A 20,816-nucleotide genomic window follows, 5' to 3' on the forward strand; every position below is an offset into this window, starting at 1 on the left:
TTAAGCAAATTATATCTTATAATGAAATGGACTGTTTAATCTCCACTGAATTTATAATCAAATAAAAAATACAACTGTGCAGAAAATGTAATGCTCAAAGTATTGTGAAGTGAAAATGAGCAAAACATTTTATTTATTCTTTAATTATAATTATATAAAACAAATACACATAAAAAAACGTGTTCAGTGACATTGGTTGAATGAATTAAAAAATGTGATGTTATAAGGGTGGTATATATGCAATTTTCCACTTAATTTAATATTTTTTAATGGTGTTGAAAGTTATCTAAACAAGTAGAAAAAGCAAGCAAAAATTTACCAGGGCATGCCTACATTTTGTGAGTTGAAAGTGAGTCAGAGGCACAAATGGATGGTAGTCTTCACATAGCCACAACTCATATGGCCGGTGACCTTCAGCAGTCTGTGGTATTTCTAAGTACACAAGTATCTCACTTTCTGCTCAGTTGGTGGCCCTTGCAAACTGCATTCAGTGTGGGCCTGGATCACTTTTATGATGCTCCTCCCCCCATTTCAGTTGAAATCTTGGAGGGATCCTTAAATAAAAGATGTAAGTAAGCCACCAGACTTATTAAACACGTATTTAAGGATTAACAATAAAACAGTACTGTTTTGTGATTGTATGAAGTGGTCATGGGAAAAATTCTTTTTTCTTAAGGAGTTTTGAATAATGGCCCTTGAAAAAGTAATTAATAGGTTAATTTTTTTTTTAAAAGATTTTATTTATTTATTTGACAGAGAGAAATCACAAGTAGGCAGAGAGGCAGGCAGAGAGAGAGAGAGAGGAGGAAGCAGGCTCCCTGCTGAGCAGAGAGCCCGATGCGGGACTCGATCCCAGGACCCTGAGATCATGACCTGAGCCGAAGGCAGCGGCTTAACCACTGAACCACCCAGGCACCCCGTTAGGTTAATTTTTTAAATTGCTTTTTATATATAGAAGCCAAAGGGTTTTTTTTTTTTTTTTTTTGAGAACTGCTGATTTATTTTTTTAATTTATTTTTTATTTTCAGCATAACAGTATTCATTATTTTTGTACCACACCCAGTGCTCCATGCAATCCGTGCCCTCTATAATACCCACTACCTGGTACCCCGACCTCCCACACCCCCTCCCCTTCAAAACCTTCAGATTGTTTTTCAGAGTCCATAGTCTCTCATGGTTCACCTCCTCTTCCAATTTCCCCCAACTCCCTTCTCCTCTCTAACTCCCCATGTCCTCCATGCTATTTGTTATGCTCCACAAATAAGTGAAACCATATGATAATTGACTCTCTCTGCTTGACAGAAGTCAAAGTTTTGACAGCAGTTTTCTTCTTTAATTTTATATTTAAGAAGTCATAATGCTTTATTTATATATTTATAAATTTTCTAAGCTTTTGCCATTGGACAAAACAGCGTACAGATAAGGAAGAAGATACAAGTCACTTTGGAATAGGGTCTGGGAATCTGTAGTAAGGAGAAAGTGCTAGTGATCCTGTGTTTTGCTCAAGATGGGTCATCAGTGCTAAATGTCACACAATGTCATCATCTTACAATCATTTTTCCCTGTAGATTTTTTTGGGCACAACAACCCACTGGTTACCAGGAAAAAACTACAGAAACACTCTCCACCCCCTCTAGTGCCCCCACCACCTGGCAGGGAGAGAGAGAAAGAGAGAATTTTGACCGTTTGACGAAAAACTTAGCCCTGGCTTTACCAGTAGTTCTTAGTAATCTTACTAATTACTAAATCAGTTAATCCTTTTGGCCCTTGGATTTCCTTATTATGAAATATGAATAAAATGTCACTGTGTCTTCCCACCCTACTGAGATTTCAAATCACAGAGGAAAAGTGCTTTTTTCTAGAAATGAACTTCTGGCAATTAGAGAACCATTTGTGGGGAAAAAAACTGAATCCATGTCTCACTTTGTCCATAAAGCAAATAAAACACAGTTGGGTTGACATTGAAATGTATGAAATGAAACTATAAGTTACCAGAAGATAGAATGTTTTTTATAATCTTGGAGTGGCTATTGAGTTTTTACTACTCCATTTTGATTTAAACCTGGATGTACATATGACGGCTTCTGGGTAAAAGATAGGTGTTTTTTTTCTTTACAATTACCTCGGAGTAATAACAAGTGAAAAACTTACCTGCCCCAACACTTACCTCTGGGGTAATGTAATGAAAACCAGGTAAACCAGGTCACACTTTAGGACACAGTGAGTTGGCTATATGGATTTTCCTTATTTGTTTATAGGGGGAGAGACAGCTATTCTTCTCTCCTCCTGAAATAGAGAACAAAACCCTTTGATTCTTTAGAAGGTGTGGAAAGGGTCCTTGGTTTTCACTCTAATTTTCTGGAATAGAAATATGTCTTCTTAAGGAGCACAGAAATGTTAGGTGTCTGCATCTTTTTTGACCTATGTATGTGTTTAAAATCTGGGGTTCCTTCTTTTTAACATGTAATTTCCTAGGGGGAATGAGCTCCCATTTTCCTGACCCCTTGCAGCCTTGCCTGGATTCCTAGCCCAGGCTGTAACCATTTGGCCCTCTTGGATTAGAGTAATTCACTAGACAAATGGCTGCAGATCTAATTCTCATGGTATGTGTGAAGCAAAATCCTTCTAGGGGAGGTGTAAATAAACATTTCCTATCCTCTATATTTCCATGTCTTAGGAGACTTAGAACTTTTTTACAAAAGCAATTTTTTACAAATTCAGGGAAATTTTATTTTCCTACAGTAGAGAATATTTTTCTGAACAGAACACAAAGGCCAGAACCCCCACCCACCCAAAAAATTTTGACAGATTTGACTAAGTAATAAAAAAAGTTGAGTAAATAATTATGACCTGTAAACCCCCCCCAACATGTACAGCATATATGCTAGGCAAACATTTAATATCTCTTGGCTCTTAAAAAGCAAACAAAAGACCTTTAAAAATTGTGCAGAGGGCACATATTTTCTTCACAGAATAGAAGTTCATCTATATGCTTAGACTCATTAATAATCATGTAGGTGCAAATAAAACTATATGTGATATCATTGCCCACTGACAAATTGCCAAAATGAAAAACACCACCACCACTACCACAGTGCCTAGAACTAGCGGGGTAGTGGTGAGAAGTCCTTTTTATACTAGATTGGAGCGTGATGCTTTTACAGAATACTTTGGCATTATGCATTCTGGGAGGCAGAATGATAAACCCACAGATGTCTACATCCTAATGCCCAGCACCTGTGAATATGCTGTTACAGGGCAAAATGGAATTGTGGTTGCAGATGGAATTGAAGTTGCTAATCAGCTGCCTTAAAGGGATGATTCTGGAGGATCCAGGTGGGCCCAGTATCATCTCTGGGACCTTAAAAGTAGAAAAAGGAGAAGAGGTCAGTGATACAATGTAGGAAGAGTTTGTATTGCTTGTTCTGAAGACAGAGGAATGAGGTCTCCAGAAACTGGAAAAGGTAAAAAAACAGATTCTTGCTTCGAGACTCCATGAAGGGACATGATGTTGCTGACACAGTGATGTTATCCCAGTGAGACCTGTGCCAAACCTCCAACTTATAGAGCAGTAAGATCATACATTTGCATTGTTTTAAGCCGCTAAATTCATGGTAATATGTTATAGCGGTGATGGAAAACTCATACAGCTAGACTCTCAGAAGCCATTAAAAAGTGTGTGGGCTGAGAGAGCAGGCCATGAGCCACCTAATTAAAATCACTTTTTAACATCCCTACTCAGCTCTTCTGTTTCTTGCTTGCCCTGGCATATTCATATGGAAAAACTCCCACTAAAATCCTATTCTCCTTTGCTTCACTTCTTTGCCCCCATAGCTGTACATTGCTGGAGAAAAACCCACAGCTGCACTGGCTGGACTCACTTTACATGATCATGAAACCTCAAAAGGCATCTGAAGGCTGCCCTGCAGCCAGGCTGCACTGTGTAGTCCATTATTCTCCCAGTCTCTCAGGTATTTTTGTCTTCTCTCCAGTTACCTCTGACACCTCCTCCTTGGGCCCCACTCTCAACCATGAACTGGTTTGCTTTTCACTGGAAAAGCTGAAGCATTGGGAGTGAACTTCCATCTCCCACACTGCATTTTCCCGCCATCTGCCTCTGTGCTCCTATACCCATGCTGTGTTCTGAATCCTTTTCTCTCTTGCTGACTCAGTGATTTGTCCCAGTCCTTGTTCTGGCCTGCTCCTTCATCCACAACCTTTCCCTTAATGGTGAATTATTCTTGCTGTTATACAGATATATTTTCAGCATCTTAAAAAAGTCTTAACCCCACTTCTTTGTTCAGCTGTATCCCCAGTTTTTGTTCACCTTGAGAATGAAACCTAGCAAAGGAGTTGACTATACTCACTGTCCCGATTCTGTTCTAAACAGGCGTTTCTCTTCACTGCACCATTCCACAGAAGTGACTGATAGATAGGTGCGAAGTTCTCCAAATTCAGTGGTTCTCTCTCCATCCTCATCCTATTTATTTGTCAGCAGTATTTAACATAATCCTTCACTCATTGCTTCTTGAATTTTCTTCACTGCCTTAAAAGGCATTATTCCCTGTTTTTCTTCAATGACAACCTTTGGCTCCTTTGCTTGGTTCCCTTTATTTCCTCAATCTCTGAATCTCAATGTATTTGAAGGCTTTCCTGAATTAAAACTTTGCATGGGAGTCTAAAGTGAATCTCAAATTAACATGCTCAAAACAGATCTATTCTAATGTGCTCCTCTTCTGGTCTTCACTATTTGCTCAGGGAAAGATTTCACTGTTATATGCCATGTCCAGTTCTTTAACAAATCCTGAAAGCTCTAATTTCAAAATATACACAGTAGCTGCCCAAACTCTTCCTCTCAAAAGCTTTTTAACTGTTCACTGCTGTTTTCCTAGTGCCTAGAATAGAGCCTGGCACACAGTAGATACTAAAGAGATTTATTGAATGAATAAGTAAGTTGAATGAGCCTGAAGTTCAGAATATAAGGATGTTATCAGGTATATGCCAAAAAGGTGTGAGAATTTTCATCATCATGAACTTAATTTAAAATTTAAAATATTTACTGAGCCTTATGTATAGTAATTAAAAATTGTAAGCCTCTTATATGTCCATTAATAGGATTTGATTCAGTGAATGATGATGAACATCTGTAATCTCTTCTCCTCAGTAGCTGTGTTCTCATAGGACCTGCCTTTGCTTATTCAAAGGGCTGCTATGGGAGTTGCCATATTCTAGTAGCTAATTGACACAGGGGTGAATATTAAGTAATGAGCATCTTCCCTGAGATTTTGAACTTTGTACTCTGAAAATTATGTAGTCAGTACCATTAGAGCAATGTTTCTTGCTGTGTGGAAAACCCATGCTAGAGTGAAAGAGCATAAAGTAGTCCCAAGAAACAGAAGTCTCAAGCTCTTGGGGTTTCTGGTTCTAATTTTTCCCGAGGTTCCATTGCATCCTTGCTCTTTCCTCAATTATTCAACCTTTCCTTAGTTTCCACAATCTGATTAGCTTCCTCTTTTGTTTGAGTCCACTTATATTTGGGTTCTGTAGCTTGAAGTCAAAGGCAGAAACAACATAGTACAGTCTAAGTACTGGAAAGGAAGATGCATAGCAATATTCATGGATGTAGTAAAGACTCCATGATAGAATAGAAAAGCAAGTTGTAAATAAAGATGATCCTGTTAGTAAGAGTATATATTTCAGATGCATATGTGCATTTAGAAAAGAAGGGAAGGATATATGTATGCTAAAATGTAGTTATTGGTGGTGAGATTTCTGAGGACTCTTTTTTAAAAAATGTCTCCTGTTTTTTCTTATATTTTCTACAGTGAACATTATAACAGTCATAAATCTTTTACATACAAAAAAATTAAGCAAAACTTCCTCTTACCCAATTTATTATCCTGGTATTTTCACTCAAAACACATTCTATGTAGGAGAGAAAATGGGGAAATTCAGCAAAATTTTTTCTGGGGCTTGACCCATTTACCCTTTAGAATGCCTTAGTAAGTTGATACCCATCACACCCCTCCCCCAGCGCCACTACCAATTTACTGTGAAAAACTCAATTAAAAGTGCAGTTAGAACCTAAATCCTCTGAAATGTTCTACTTTTTTACTCCTTTTTGGATTGGAAGTCTACATATAATCATAATTAAAGAGAGTATTATTTTTTCATGTTTTCAGGTTGGGTTTTAAATACAGGAAAAAAATCAAGGGAACAACTATGCATTGAGCATCTACAATGTGAGAGGCCATGCTAGTTTTGTAGGGAATCTAAAGAAGTATAGTTCTGCCCTCAAGAAGTTTAAAGACCGGGGTGCCTGGGGTGGCTCAGTGAGTTAAGGCTCTGCCCAGGCTCAGGTCATGATCTCAGGGTCCTGGGATCCAGCCCCACATTGGGCTCTCTGCTCAGCAGGGAACCTGCCTTCCCCCCCATTCTCTCTGCCTGCCTCTCTGCCTACTTGTGATCTCTCTCTCTCTGTCAAATAAATAAATAAAATCTTTAAAAAAAAAAAGATGCTTAAAGACCGCATGGATTATGATAGGGGATTGCTTAAAAATAGGGAATTGCTTAAAAAAATAAGGAATTGCTTAAATTGCTTAAAAATACAACTACATGCCAGACAGTGAATCCCAAGTAACCTGCAAATATCAGGTCTTCAGAAGCAGAGAAACAGCATTTCTGGGCAGGAATGGTCAGAAAGCTTTATAGAAGAAGTTAGTTTCAAGCAGGACATAGAGGAGAGGACATTCCAGGTTGCTGTGTGTGAGTTTATGAGTGTGTGGGTGTGTAGGGAGCATTTGAGTGAGCACAGATGAGCATGTGTGAATAGAACAGAACATTTTGGAGGGGACAGAGAGTAGACCACTTCAGATGGAGCCAAGGGATTTTGGGTCAGATTGAGAAGGCCTTTTATGGAAATATAAATATATTTAATTTTAGCTGTTCAGAATTACAGACCATAGCTTTTAGTTCACATACCAACCCAATTAGCAGTAGCAATCTGGAATGCTTTGAGAGGGATCGTGAGGCAATTCTTAGGAGGATAAAAAAGCACCAGTATTGATGAATGGTGTCTATCCTGGGTGTGAGGAGTAAGAGTAGCATCAGGTGGATATATTGAACCCTACTGAAGACAATAGGAAGCCGAGCCTCGGCTTTTTATTATTCTCATTTTAACCCACTGAGGCACCCCTATTATTCTCATTTTGCCTGATTCCTTAATGTTGATCCATGCTCACAGAGTGAACTTTTAATTTCCATGCATGTTTGCCCATGCAGGTATAAATATGAAGCTAGAGTTTGTGTTAAGTTTCTAAGATATATTCATATTCCGTATAGCTGCAGCATATTTTTACAGTTGCACAATAAGTTAGCAAACCAGCCCCTCTGACCAAAAATTCTTATGGAAGGTCAGAAGGTAAATAATGAGCCTTCTGATTATAATTAAACTTTCTATGTAGTTTGGCTATAGAGACAAGATATGCTAAACATGCTAGATGAGTATGTCCAGTTATGTGAGTTGTTTTTTTCATTATAAACATGTACATTGGCATTCTGATGTCTTTCTCTGGCTCATGCATGTTTTAGTGAGCATGAGTAGATCTGTGACTAGTCAAGACAGGTCTCCAGTGCCTGGAAGTGAAAGGCTGGATCTAGGCAGCCTTCCCTTGGAGGGCATAGATTCTTTGCAATTTCCAGAAGGCTGTCTGTTAATTAACTACTCTGGCTCTATTGGTTACCCTTTAAATATCTTTATTATGCAATATTTGACATATACAAAAGAATGCAGTAACATAACAAAATAAAAATAAACACCCATGACCCTTCTTCCCAACTAAAATATATATATATATATGTATATATACATATATATATACATATATATATATATATTGCTTGAATCATGTGCTTTTCTTCTCCTGCCTCTCCCTAAGAGGCAGCCATTTTTCTTTAAGTCATGGTTATCATTCTGTTGATAATTTCAGCACATACATATATAACAGTATATTTTTGCTTGTTTTGAGCTTTATTAAAATGGTGTCATACTGTTTGTATGCCTTTCCCTTATACTACCTTTTTAAGATACAGTCATGTTGTCCATGTAGCTCCAGTGTATTTTCACCACTGTATGATAAAAAATTTTGTGACTATCTCACTTTCTACCTTTATGTTTTTTATTCTACTTTTTGTTTGTTTGTTTTACATTGCAAAAACTCTCCTATAGGAGGATTTTCTGCTGTGTCTTCTCTCTTGTGCCCTGTGTAAGAGTTTCTCTAAGGTATACATCTGGGAGTGGAAAGTCTGGGTCATAAGGTATGTGGATATTCACCTTTTATGAGATAATGTAAAATTGTTCTTCAAAGTGGTTGTCACCATTTTATAGTCCTGTTACTGTTTATAAAACTTTGTCTTCTTTAAGGTTTTAGGGCAGGGACATGACCTAACAAAGTGGCATTTTAAGAAGAGACGTCTGACATTTATATGAAGGATAGATTTGAAGGATACTTAAATTGGGAAATCCAATAAGACCCCATTGAATTAGTCCAAATTTGAATTAAGATCCTAATTTAAAGGGTAAGAAATGGGTTTGGTTGACCAATTATTTTGGTCATTGTATTTGGTTACTAAAGTGGAAAAAAATTAAAAAATAATTCCAGCATCATTAGCTTAAGACAGAATTTATTATTCAAACAATAAGAATATATTGAGAACCAACTACATGTCAAGTTGTATATTAAGCAACAGTAATACAAAGTTGAAATGCAGAGATCTTTTCTTCAATTAAAGGAGAAACATTAAGTTATGATCATTTATAGGATAGCATTATCCCTATGATAATGGGGAATAGAACAAAGGGATCTTAGAAGTGCAGGGAAGGGTCACCTAATCCACTCTGGTGGGAGACTTCTGGGGGAGGGGATCTCTAAGCATCCCAATTTTGAGAAGCTGGAATGATCCAGAAGACACAACAGAAAAGGCATTTTAGGCCAAGAATACAAATTAAAGGCAAGGATGGCCTTTTGCTGCATTTGAGAACCTGTTGGCATATAGGGGAACTTTTACTTATGGACAGATTGTAGCGGTAGGCAGGAGCTGAATCCTGCTGTGCTGAGGAGTTTGGACTTTATGACAAGGCAGTCGGCGGCCTTCAGAATTCTAGCTCTGTATTTATACTCAGCTCCCCAGGTGTTTTGCCCATCTTCTGCTTTTGAGTGTGGCTCATCAGCTTACACTTGCAGTTTGTGTCTAGTCACATTTTCTTGTTCCTACAAGGAATCCCACAAGAGCCTTCCTGGCTGAGACATTAAGTTCTTTATACCTTTATAGCCATTAATGCTATATATAGCTTACTACCCCAGATGTTATCTATCTCCTTGTCTGGTTTTCAACTCACTTCCTTAACTAGACCATTGTATGCCTCTTGAGCCTGCCTGCATTATGACCATACAATTCCTCATACAAACTGGGCCTCTCTTGAGAGTGAAGGTGGTATTTATAGTTATTTGTGGCAACAAGGATAAACCAGGATTGTCTTTGGGGAAAGTAGTGACCTATGATCACCTCAGATTCATCTATAATGCTTTATTTTGTCTTTTGTGTGTTTGTGTCCTATAAGCGATTTGCCCCCCAACTCTCTCTTTTTTAAAAAAGATTTTATTTATTTATTTGACAGAGAGAGACACAGCGAGAGAGGGAACACAACCAGGGGGAGTGAGAGAGGGAGAAGTAGGCTTCCTGCTCGTCAGGATCCCGGGGACTGAGATCCCTGCGGGGCTTGATCCAGGGCCCTGGGATCTGTGCCCTGAGCTGAAGGCAGATGCTTAACGACCGAGCCATCCAGGCACCCCCCCCACCCCCGCCAACTTTGTCTTAATGGCACATTTTGGATATTTCCTTAGCTGGGCAGTTTTCCCCGTTTAAACTCTTCTATTCGTTTGGGATTTGCATTGGATCTTTTTTTTTTTAATTAATTAATTAAATTTTTTAAAAAGATTTTATTTATTTATTTGACAGAGAGAGGCCACAAGTAGGCAGAGAGGCAGGCAGAGAGAGAGGAAGGGAAGCAGGACCCCCGCCGAGCAGAGAGCCCGATGCGGGACTCGATCCCAGGACCCTGAGATCATGACCCAAGCCGAAGGCAGCAGCTTAACCCACTGAGCCACCCAGGCGCCTCACACTGGATCTTCTTGATGTAATGTCTTTGCAGTGTCTGGGATTTGCTCTCACTTGGTCCTGGCTATCAGACTGGGAGACCAAGGCAGTGAGAGGGCCAGACCTGGAAGATGAGTGTGCTCTTGAGAAAGTAAATGCCTTCATTAAAGTGGGTAGTGTTTTTATATAACTTCTAGGTCCAGGGCTCCCTACCTGTCACTTCAGATACCTTATCTCATAACTAGGTTTTGTTATTATATCCATTTGGATGTTCAGAGAGGTTAAACAACTTTCCTGAAATCCCATTGCCAGGAAGGGTATGAGCCCCCAATTTTTCCCATGCTCATACCTTTCCATTCTAATACCCACGGTGATTTGTTTTAAAAAGGCAGCTAAGGTGCTGAAAGGCCATCAAGTCCAGCAGGCAACGATTGAATCCAGAGAACGTGGTGCCAGGAGATGCCTCGGGCTCTGAGAAATGTCAGAGGTCCTTTCAGTGGGATGGATGGAAGGGCATGGATGAGCCTTGGAGGTCCAGGCAGAAAGGAATCATGATTAACTTAAGTTGCTCTCCCACAAGGCTGAGTTTACAACAGAAATTAATGAATGAGTTCACTACATTTTAATGCAATTTACCTTGAATGTGCATATAATGTACCATTTATAAGATATAGGTAACTAAAAAGGTGTGCAGGCAAAATTTCTCCAGGCTTCATTATTAGATTACATTATAAAAGATACTAACTGTGTAATATTCAATACCCTCTGGTTAATTGTCCCCAATTTCTAAAGTCCCTGCAAAGTTTTCTCCCCACCAGCTTTCTGGGAGCCCTCAAAGATTGTGTTTAGAGATAAATGTCCTCACCTGGGACCTGCAGCCTTTCTGGCATGCCTCTGCCAAGTGTCCTCTCAGGACATTTTCCATGGCCTCCAGAGTTTCACGGACTCAGTTAGCCTCCCTGTTGGGCACCATCATTGAGTCCTGTGGATTGATTTCCAAGTGGGCATAGGGATCTACTAGGGCCCCCCATGAGCTCCAAGTCCCACCTCAACCAAAGCAATCCACTTTTATCCAGTTCATAAGGGGACCCTTTTTGGGTGTAGGGATCTACTAGGGCCTCCCATGAACTCCAAGTTCCACCTCAACCAAAGCAGTCCACTTTTATCCAGTTCATAAGGGGACCCTTTCTATGTTGATTTTACTAAAAAAGAATTTGAACTTTGTTGTTTAAATTTGAACTTGTAAAAGATGTTTGAAGACTATTTCCCCGGAGCCTCCCTGGTGCCAGGACTCTGCTCCATTCCATGGAAAAGTGGCAAGGGGTCATTTTCCTGCTCAGTGTAGAACTTTGTCACCTGGCAACCGAGGTAGTGCTATTCAGACTCTTGAGTGTCACAACATTGCTTATTAAAATAATTTCGGGCATTCTGGCTTCTAGTTACTTTCTCCAGAGGTGTCAGACCTCATCTGCGGGGCATACTGGGAACAAACATCCTGCTTTTCTCTGTCAGAGTCCTTAGTTGCTACTAATTGAAATTTAGTATGATCAGAAAAGGAATTGATTGAATTTAAGATTTCCCAGAAGGCCAGAAACCAGGTTGGGAGGTCCTGGCCAGGACCAATGCCCAGAATCACATTGAAGAACTGCTCTGGTGGAAAGAGCTCTATTGCTTCTGCCAGGCACATACATATTGTTGGTTCTGGGTCTTGGCTGGTTTGTGACCTTGACCACCCCCTCCCCCTCTAGAAACTGCTGTCATTCTTACCAGAATAGACCCGAGATGGCGCTTATTTCTTTGCAACACATGCTTTTGATTCAAAACCTTGCTCAGGTGTGTGTGATTGTCAGGGCCTGTGTTAGAGCCCAGTGTCCTAGCAGCAAAGGAGGTGGGCAATTCTCCAAATGCAGGAAACATGTTCGATTGCGCTGAGAAGTTCAGAAAAAGTGGGCCTCAGCTGAACTTCCAGCCAACAGCCGGAATCAGCTTCCTGGCTGTGTAAGTCATTTGGAAATATGTTCCAGATGAATTCCTGGATCCTTCTCATCACCAGATTTGCTTGAGTCACTGCTACTGTCTATACTGATATTTTTGTTATCAAGAACAAATAGCAGGCTATATGTGACCCTGAGCTCAGCCTCCATGTTGCATGGTTCACAGAAGGGTTCTCCGTGTTTGTTGTTTTCTCATCAGATGCTGTATGTTCCTTGCTAACGAATGTGAATCTAGCACTCTGCGCTTTCACTTTTGTTCGTTTTCCTCTGCTGCCCTCTAGGGGCCCCCTTTAGATCTTTCATGTGCCAGCCAAGAAACTTAACTGCGTGGTGGGAACTATCCTAAACATTTCACGTACACCTACTCCTTTATTCCTGACAATTTTCTGAGGTGGGTACTACTTTCACTGTCCTAAGAAAACAGATTCCAGAATCAAATAACTTGTTCAAAGTCTCCTATAATGACCCAAACTGGCATTTGAACCAAGGCAGTCTTGTTCTATAGTCTTATGTGCTGCTCTATTCCCCTTCTGGTGTGGCAGAGTAGATTTGTTAGGCATCTATGGGAAACTTGTTTATTTCCATAGCTTTGCTTTGTAATATGGGTTTTTACCTCTTGTCTGGATTATGGTATTAGAGGCCTTACTGGTTTCACTGTTGTTAGTATCTTCCCACCAAATAATCTATTCTCGACATAGTAAACTGAAGGATCTTTTAAAAAGTGATAAAATACATTCATTTCTTTTTACCTCTTCTCTCTACTAGAAGAACCCATCTTACCAAGAGGTAGATTAGTCAACTAAGCAAATGGGGGTTCAAATCTGCTAGCACCCTAAAACCACAATCTAAAATGGAGTCTATTGATGTGTGGTTATAACACTTAATACACAATGTTTATTTCTGAGTAATTTTAGTATTTATCTTGTTCACCATCACACTTATCCCGTGAGGAAGGAAACACAGCTTCTCTCTTTTATGAACAAAATTCTACCAGTGCTCTGGCTTAGATAGAGTCATACAATAAATGTGGTACAGGATTGGCACTGTTACTTAGAATAGAATTGTGACTCCTAAAACCTAAATGGTTTTCAAAACATGAGTGAGGTGCATACATGGAGCCCTTTAAATATAATCTGAAACAGGTTACTGTGTAAAACAGATAAATCTGCTCAGGTTGAATAGGGGGCAGTAACTCTAGGGGTATGTACTTGGCCATTTGCAGACACTTTGGAAGCACAGCAGAGAAACCTCTTGAGTACAGCTTCAGAAACCCCTGGAAAGCATGTGTGGTGAAGAGCCTTTTTCAGCGATGGAGCTAGGGATCAAGAAGTTGCCAACCCCAAACCCATAATCAATATTTATACTTATCTTCAATGTTTCAGTTCCTGTCTTTATCTCTCAATATTCTAGTTTTCTGTGTCACATGAAAAAAAGAGAAATGTTGAAATTCACACAGTTACTGTTACGACCTCACCTATAGAACTGTGGCACCTCCCAGCCGAGACCTCCAGCTTTGCTCCTTCTGTTTTCCACTTCATGTTGAGCCTGAAGAGACTTTACTGAGATAAAAGCTCCCTTGCCTGGTGGATGGGAATGGGAGGAGGGGATGCCAATGAGAAGGTGGTTTACCAAGTTTATGTTCTGGGCCCGTCTTTTCTGGAATCAGAGCTGTGTACCTGCTGTTTTGTCAGCTGATTCATAAAAAGTGCAGAGTCAAGAAAGGCAGAAGATACTCAGTGAGGGTTCTGGGATGAAAATACCATTTCTCAAGCTCTTGTTTTTTCCAGTTCTTGTTGCTGAGCACAAAATCACCATATTTAACTTCTAGATCATGGGGGGAGATGATTTTAGATGGATTCCCTTATGATTAAGTACATTTTTGTCTGCCTATTTTTGTTGTTTTAAAAAGACTCTAGGGTGATTCTGATGCAAGCAACACTGGCCTATGGGTTTAGTAGGGAAATTTGAATTAAGTAGTATTAACATTATTTCCCATATTATTCTTTTAATAGGGGTCATTTGGATTCCTCCCAAGTTTTGTTTTGTTCAGCTTTCCTTTTTGGGAAAAACATAGATAAGCTTGAGACCTGTGGGGAAAACCAAATTGTTATGATCACATTGACCCTGAGGATTGAACTATTTCTAGATTCATCTATTCTGACAGAAATAGTAATTTATTCTTGTTCTTTTGTGTCATCTATCACAAATACATTCACCTGCTGTGCCATATCTCCCTCTTCGTTTTCCACTAGGAGCTTTAAAAACCTGTAGTTATAAATCTCCTATCTCCTAGACTGATGCCATGGCTCATTCCTGGCTCTGCCTTCCAGCAGTGGAAGAAAAAACTGATTATCTTTGTGACAATATAATAATGCCCACCTCTGACATCCCTGCTTCATGGTGACATCGATAAGGAAATAACTTGGAGGTGGGGGGCGGAATACACATGGCCTGTACTGAAAGTCTCAGAAAATTTGAAATGTTGTGGCAGCCGAAGACAAGGTCTTACAAATGTAGCATTGTGAAGAATTTTTGAAAGCCTTAGTGAAACAGTTGTTTTTAGTGTTTCACTACATTTATGAATCTGTAGCACATCAGTGGAAAATATGATGCTGTGAGAGGCAACTATGAGGGTGGGCTGGGGTAGAATGTTGGGTTATCTCTAAAGACGCTTATACTCTACTCATAAATGTACTTCCCAGATATTACACTTCACCTTTCCAGACCATAGGGCTTCTTAGCCACCTAGTCTGATTTAGAGGCAGCCCTTCGAGGGATCACTGAGACTTACGAAGTTTAATCAGTAGGACCTAACTGGGTAGCTTTATAGACAGAAGCTCAGATTTAGTTATCAACATTAATAGGTTGATCCTTTCATTAATGTTAGCTAACACACCATAGCCTAATGTTTGAAAATTCTACTTTGTGCTCAATTAAGTTTTCTTCCACCCAGTCAGTTGTGAACTAGTTTCCCTTTCTGTACATACTTGCTGTTTTTGTAAGTCACATGAAGGCAAGAAGATTGGTCCAGAAAGTTTTAAGCCATTCAGAGTTCAGCATCAGATTTCCAGGCTTGTCCTTTATAATTCTGTTGTTGGTTCTGACCCACCCAGTTGCTAGAGGAGATAGAAATGTTTTCAGCATTCAGGTCAACAAACTCACTACAGGGACAGGAGTTTTAAATGTATGAAAGGTACAAATAGTGGATACACCAAGGGAGGAGAAATTACATTCCTATTTAGATCCTAGAGTTCTCAGACAAGCATTAATTTGAAAAATATTTAGTGTGTTCTGCCTGCCAGAGATGAAAAATTAGTAAGATTAATGTGTTAAAACGTTGAAAAATCTACATCTTGTGTCCTTGTGTACAACTTCCCTTTAAAGGGGTAAGTTTGTAGAAAGTTAGAATGAATGGCCCAAGAGTGGGACAGCTAGATACCTCCCTATTAAAGGCAGCCTTTGGCTGTTTCTTTTGGGGAACTATTAAAGCAGTTCATGTCTCTTCTCTCTGGAATCTATCTCCCTCTTTGCTTACTCTGGCTCAATGGGCCAATCTTAACATACCAGTTCATAAAATTGGAATAATACAACCTACTTTGTGGAGTCATTGTGAGGAGTAGAAATTGTTAGATGTGATAAATTGAAATAGGATGAGGATCCCAAATGTCCTTTGTCTTAGGTTGGGTTCTCTAGAAGCTGAGCCAGAGACAGATCCAGGCCAAGTGACTCACTGAGAGAGTGCTCTTCAGGAAAAATTTGTAACACCTCGAGGGAGGCAAAACTGGTATAGACAAGTTGCTCATCAAGGATATAGTCATGAGTAAATTCTGTTGTTGGCCTGAACAGTGGGGGACTCTGACCATGAATAGTACAGCAGAATTACCATGATTTGGGGCCACCTGGGCTTTTGTGGCCAACTGGCCATACTTTATGTATGTATGTATGGCCAACTGGCCATACAGTCAACCATTGGCTGGTGGGAGTGGTAGGGGTAGGTGGTGGTTGTGTTGGTGCTGGGGTGACCTCCCAGGTGTATGTAAGGTGACTTCTATCAGCCAAAGGCCATTCTCAGGTACATTTAACCTCTACTCCTGAAATGGAAACCCCTCAGGACTGTGTCCCTGAGGACCCCATTCTGTCCTTGTTACTTATTCCTCTGATATCCAGTGAGAAGTTATCTCTGAGCCCCACTTTGAGTAGTGTTTGTAAAACAAAAGCAGTGTGTTTCAAGATTCTAGCACAGTGCTAGGCAGACAGGAGATCTTTTGTCTTCCTTTGTCCCTAGAACTGTCTCTCATTTTAGATAATTGCTGCTAAAGAATCCTCCTTCCAAGTCATGCCAGTGGTGAAAAAAATAGAAGAGACTATAATCCAAGCAGTTGGCACATAGTACATAATAAGTGTTGGGTACTTTCCTTCCTTCATTCCTTCCCCTTCGTCTTCGTCTCAGGATCTTTGTTTCAGGATCATTTAGGTGTTTGAATTTCTTAAGGTATAGAAGAACTTGTTTTTGTCAATTATATTGGACAGTATCAATAATAATCACCATAGATACTAAGATCCAAGTGAGTTTGGAGTCATAACCATTTGGGGAAACATATTTGAAAATAGCCAAAGTTTATCTTTTTAAAAACGTTTATTTTATTTCTGATTCTTTTAAAACATGTATAGTAGACACTATCGCCCAATTTGGTACTTAAGTATCTATAAAAAGTTTTCTGTACTGTTTTAAGACAGTCTTAAGGGGAAAGACTTTCTGTTGAAACCCTTGACCATCCCATGCCTTCTGCCTCAGCCTGCAGTTAACTGTCAGAAGCAAAGAAAGTGCTTAATTAATACTTGTTATTTTGATCAAGTAGATTAGTGGACAAATTAAGACCTCCATAAATCAACTGAAGATAATCCCTTAAAAAAGAAACCATGTGAGGAGTTTCTTCTAAAATTTTGTGCCAGAAATTTAGCAATAACTAGTAATATTTTAAACGCTTCCATGTTTTTGCCTAGTAATTATGCTTCTATGAATGTGTCCTTAAAAAATTAAAACAAATTCCTATGTCCATTAAAAGAATTAAATCATTACATTCAGAGGCCATTAAGCAAGAATGAGATAGATGTATGTTCTATATAATACATAGAAAATTTTTGTTGTTAGTATTTAGTTGTGAGGTAGAGATTAAAGAATTAAACTTTTCTTTTAGCTGAGTCAGGAGTCCTAACACTATTTGTTTAATAGACTGAATTTTTCCTACTAAACTGAAAATGTTAATTATGCTGTATATCAAGTTATCATAGATAACTGGATCTTTTTCTGGATGCTACTGATTGTCTCTTCCTTCAGTGGTATCACAGTAATCTGATCACAGTACCTTTGTAGATAGTCTTAATAGCTATATCGCAAGTGTCCCACGCTGCCTGGCTCAGTTTTCTTCTTTATGAAAATTTACAGGCAATCTTCTACATTTATTTTTATATTTGCTTACAGCTTTTATCTGGTTTAAAAAACTAAAAATATTTTAGTGTGATTGAAATTGCATTAAAATGAATTTGGGCAGAATTGTTCACTTTATAAAAATTTCTTTTCTGTTCACTGTCCCTCCATTTAATCTTACAGGTTTCCTATACTCCAGCCCTGTTTGGGGGGGAATAGGCTATTTATTTTCTGACTAGTTAATGCTACTATAAAGAAAAAGTATTTATTTGCATTTATTTTATATCAAGTCACTTAATAAACTTGTATTCTGATTTTTAAGTGTTGTAATTCTTCAGCTCTGTTGGAAATTTTCTGTGGTTTCTTTAACTCTTAGATACAGAAAGGATATAGTAAATGAAAAACCTTCCTACAACCAAGTTCAAATTAGTTTCACTCTTATTCTTTATTAATCACCATTCCTAAAGCACCTTTCCACCCTGTGAGGGAAGAAAGGAAAGCAACATATAAGCACTGTGTGACCAAGTCCTCTGGCTCTCACTCCATCCAGGACAGCATGACCACCAAACTCCTGAACTGGAAATTCCCATGGTCAGTGGAGGAAAAATCTAGCAACTGATGCATGAGGACCCACAGCCTGGCAAGTTCTCTTTGTATCCTATCATGTGAATAGAAGCCAAGGAAGGTAGGTTTATTTAAATTTTATGGGACTAATTTAAATTGTTAGATAAGGTACCTGGAGGCCAGCCTCAACCATCCCCATTCTCCTTTCTCCTGGGTTAAAATCAGGATTACAGTGGCCTGGTCCTGATGGTTATACATTCTGCAAAATAGCTTCACAAGACTGTAGTCTCTAAATAGGTTTGCAAAAAGAGAAATGTAAATTTATTCAGTGTAGCTGGTTCAACAATTTTGTGAATTAATTTTGAAAGGAGGACCTTGGTTTTATTTCTTACATGCTTTATACAAGGGGGAAGGACAAGGGGGAAACTCATTAATGGTTTCTAGTACAAGAAATGCAGTAGCATGTGGAATTTTCTGTGACCCTTCATGACCCTTCTCTCTCAGTAACCTCTACGTTGAACTTTTGGCACGTTGTCCCATCAGCACATGTAGTTCCCTTCTGTCATTTCTGTTCATCTATCACATGGATTTCAGTCAAGAACAGTCAAGAATTACCCTCCATACACACACTTCCACCATTGCCCACCAACAAAGAGTATAGAGATGGAGTGATTTTGTAAATATTTAAAACTGTATTGAAATAAACTCAAATGCCTGCATCAACTTTTTTATTATTAAAATTATTTTTATTAACATTTATTATTTGCCCCAGGGGTACAGGTCTGTGAATCATTAGGCTTACACATTTCACAGCACTCACCATAGCACATACCCTCTCCAATGTCCGTAACCCAACCACCCTATCCCTACTCCTCCCGCCCCCTGCAGGAACCCTCAGTTTGTTTTGTGTGCATCAACTTTTTTTTAAAGAGAGATAGATGATAAAATTTTCTGAAGCACTTACACACATGGGCCCCTTTGAGGCAAAGTTCCTAGTGATTCAGTCACACTGTTCATAGCTTAGAATTCTGTAGCATACATCTCTGCTGGATATACATGTTTCAGTTATTTGTTTGTTCTCTAAAAAATAAAATTCTGGCTTTTACTCAAAATGGCTATATAGCAACACCTGTTTTGTTATTAAGCATTTTGAGCAGATAGACAACTGGTATTTCTCTACCATGCTATCTCAGCAGAGTCTAATAGATGAAATCGTCCTTCTTTACTGAGAGATCCTGTTGCCCTCTGGCCCACTATGTGGGATTATGTGTTAGTACCAATTTGGAGAAGTTATATTTCTCAATTAATACACACCTGTCACTTTTTTCTTTATTAAAAACTAATATTTCATTATCAAAGACATTTCAAAAATCAAGAAGATAAAAGTAATGACAGTGCCCTTAGCAAACATTAAGATTCTCCACTGTACTATCTCTGCATCTGTGTCAAATACTATTAGTTATAAAAATATAAGCCCAACAGTGAATATTCTTATTTTATTTTATGTTTCTATTACTAATGATGAATATAAGTTGTACATACTTATTGATTAGTTGTAACTAATAAGTACAATTGTTTTTAATTTCCCTTTCATATTTATTTAATTTTGCATTTATTTGTATCTCCCACCTACCTTTTTTTCTGTGGAGTTTTGGTCAAGTAATATAAGCTTATAATACAGTAAAGTACTGTTTTAAGTATTTTCAGCAAGAATTTCCACAATTTGATCCTAGTCTCATGATTTTCCAGTTTCTGTATTGAAGTTTTATATTTTCATATAGTGTGATCTTTCGTTTTTCCCTTATGTCTTTCATCATTTCTAAGCTTAGTAAATCCCTTTGCCACTAGACATTTGGTATTCATTTTACTTTTTTCAATTAATTTCTGTTGTTTGATTTTTTGTATTTACTTACTTAAGTTATCTAAAATTTATTTTGGTGTGTGAAATGAAATGAGATTTTAAATAGATTTTTTTCCCAGAGTGCTAATTGATGACTCAGATAGCATTATTGACTAAAGCTTCACTTGCTCATTGATTAATGGGGTCTCCTTTATTGAATACCATGGTGCTGTATTTAATAGGTTCTAGTTCTGAGGCATAATTCTGTTTATTTTTAACCCAGTAATACGTATTTATTTCAGAGGCTACAGAACATATTTTAATAGGTTATATCTGACAGGATTAGTCCGGTCTTAATTTTTGTACTAGTTTTCTTTATTATCTCATTTCTGTTACTTTCCAGATTAATTTTTAGCATAGTTTAGTTGTATATATGTGTGTTTATTATTGAAATTTTGACAGGAATTATTTAGAATATATAAATTTATTTTAGAAGAACTGTTGTCTTTACTATAGTCAAAGAAGAAAAGCTTCTTAATCTTTCAGACTCAACAAATAGCCATGATATATGCTAGGACTTATCAGAGTATAAGGAAGGGTTTAGAAATGGAAAATGCAAGCAGGTTGATTACTGTAGTAAATAACTAGACACTTTATGGTGTTTTGTTATTTGTTCCTTCTGTCATTCAGGCTTTGATCCTTCTGTCTTTCTTCTTCTCCTTTTCAGAAAATTTTTCCAATCCATCAAGATCCAGGTCATAATAACTCTCTGTTGGTCTTCAAAGACCCCGACAGTCACTTCCTTCTCTTTAACCTTAAGTAGTTGTTTATATTT

Source organism: Mustela nivalis (genome assembly GCF_964662115.1).
Source record: "Mustela nivalis genome assembly, chromosome: 7".
Lineage (NCBI taxonomy): Eukaryota > Metazoa > Chordata > Mammalia > Carnivora > Mustelidae > Mustela > Mustela nivalis.